Here is a 2534-nt window from a genome sequence, read left to right as displayed (position 1 = left end):
GTACTGCAGCTCGGGTGCCGCGCGTGCGCAGTGGCGCGTACGAGCCCGCACTCGCTGCTGCCACCGGGCGGCCGGAACGTGGTACTGCGGGTGGGGAGGCGCGCATGCGCGGTGGGGTGTCACGCCGCGCTCGCTGCTGCCTCCCAACGACCAGGAGTCGGTACTGCAGCGCGGGTGCCGCGCGTGCGCGGTGGCGCGTTCGCCCGTGCTCGCTGCTGCCTCCGGGTGGCCGGAACGTGGTACTGCAGATGGGTCGGCGCGCATGCGCGTTGGGGTGTCACGCCGCGCTCGCTGCTGCCTCCCAACGACCAGGAGTCGGTACTGCAGCGCGGGTGCCGCGCGTGCGCGGTGGCGCGTTCGCCCGTGCTCGCTGCTGCCTCCGGGTGGCCGGAACGTGGTACTGCAGGTGGGTCGGCGCGCATGCGCGTTGGGGTGTCACGCCGCGCTCGCTACTGCCTCCCAGCGACCAGGAGTCGGTACTGCAGCTCGGGTGCCGCGCGTGCGCGGTGGCGTGTACGAGCCCGCACTCGCTGCTGCCACCGGGCGGCCGGAACGTGGTACTGCGGGTGGGGAGGCGCGCATGCGCGGTGGGGTGTCACGCCGCGCTCGCTGCTGCCTCCCAACGACCAGGAGTCGGTACTGCAGCTCGGGTGCCGCGCGTGCGCGGTGGCGTGTACGAGCCCGCACTCGCTGCTGCCACCGGGCGGCCGGAACGTGGTACTGCGGGTGGGGAGGCGCGCATGCGCGGTGGGGTGTCACGCCGCGCTCGCTACTGCCACCCAGCGACCAGGAGTCGGTACTGCAGCTCGGGTGCCGCGCGTGCGCGGTGGCGCGTTCGCCCGTGCTCGCTGCTGCCTCCGGGTGGCCGGAACGTGGTACTGCAGATGGGTCGGCGCGCATGCGCGTTGGGGTGTCACGCCGCGCTCGCTACTGCCACCCAGCGACCAGGAGTCGGTACTGCAGCTCAGGTGCCGCGCGTGCGCAGTGGCGCGTACGAGCCCGCACTCGCTGCTGCCACCGGGCGGCCGGAACGTGGTACTGCGGGTGGGGAGGCGCGCATGCGCGGTGGGGTGTCACGCCGCGCTCGCTGCTGCCTCCCAACGACCAGGAGTCGGTACTGCAGCTCGGGTGCCGCGCGTGCGCGGTGGCGCGTACGAGCCCGCACTCGCTGCTGCCACCGGGCGGCCGGAACGTGGTACTGCAGGTGGGTCGGCGCGCATGCGCGTTGGGGTGTCACGCCGCGCTCGCTGCTGCCTCCCAACGACCAGGAGTCGGTACTGCAGCTCGGGTGCCGCGCGTGCGCAGTGGCGCGTACGAGCCCGCACTCGCTGCTGCCACCGGGCGGCCGGAACGTGGTACTGCGGGTGGGGAGGCGCGCATGCGCGGTGGGGTGTCACGCCGCGCTCGCTACTGCCTCCAAACGACCAGGAGTCGGTACTGCAGCTCGGGTGCCGCGCGTGCGCGGTGGCGTGTACGAGCCCGCACTCGCTGCTGCCACCGGGCGGCCGGAACGTGGTACTGCGGGTGGGGAGGCGCGCATGCGCGGTGGGGTGTCACGCCGCGCTCGCTACTGCCTCCAAACGACCAGGAGTCGGTACTGCAGCTCGGGTGCCGCGCGTGCGCGGTGGCGTGTACGAGCCCGCACTCGCTGCTGCCACCGGGCGGCCGGAACGTGGTACTGCAGGTGGGTCGGCGCGCATGCGCGTTGGGGTGTCACGCCGCGCTCGCTACTGCCTCCAAACGACCAGGAGTCGGTACTGCAGCTCGGGTGCCGCGCGTGCGCGGTGGCGTGTACGAGCCCGCACTCGCTGCTGCCACCGGGCGGCCGGAACGTGGTACTGCGGGTGGGGAGGCGCGCATGCGCGTTGGGGTGTCACGCCGCGCTCGCTACTGCCACCCAGCGACCAGGAGTCGGTACTGCAGCTCGGGTGCCGCGCGTGCGCGGTGGCGTGTACGAGCCCGCACTCGCTGCTGCCACCGGGCGGCCGGAACGTGGTACTGCGGGTGGGGAGGCGCGCATGCGCGTTGGGGTGTCACGCCGCGCTCGCTACTGCCTCCCAGCGACCAGGAGTCGGTACTGCAGCTCGGGTGCCGCGCGTGCGCGGTGGCGCGTACGAGCCCGCACTCGCTGCTGCCACCGGGCGGCCGGAACGTGGTACTGCGGGTGGGGAGGCGCGCATGCGCGGTGGGGTGTCACGCCGCGCTCGCTACTGCCACCCAGCGACCAGGAGTCGGTACTGCAGCTCGGGTGCCGCGCGTGCGCGGTGGCGCGTTCGCCCGTGCTCGCTGCTGCCTCCGGGTGGCCGGAACGTGGTACTGCAGGTGGGTCGGCGCGCATGCGCGTTGGGGTGTCACGCCGCGCTCGCTACTGCCTCCCAGCGACCAGGAGTCGGTACTGCAGCTCGGGTGCCGCGCGTGCGCGGTGGCGTGTACGAGCCCGCACTCGCTGCTGCCACCGGGCGGCCGGAACGTGGTACTGCGGGTGGGGAGGCGCGCATGCGCGGTGGGGTGTCACGCCGCGCTCGCTACTGCCA

The sequence above is a fragment of the Pygoscelis adeliae genome, unplaced genomic scaffold, assembly GCF_000699105.1.
Source record: "Pygoscelis adeliae isolate BGI_AS28 unplaced genomic scaffold, ASM69910v1 Scaffold597, whole genome shotgun sequence".
Classification (NCBI taxonomy): domain Eukaryota; kingdom Metazoa; phylum Chordata; class Aves; order Sphenisciformes; family Spheniscidae; genus Pygoscelis; species Pygoscelis adeliae.
Note: the sequence above shows the minus strand (reverse complement) of the source record.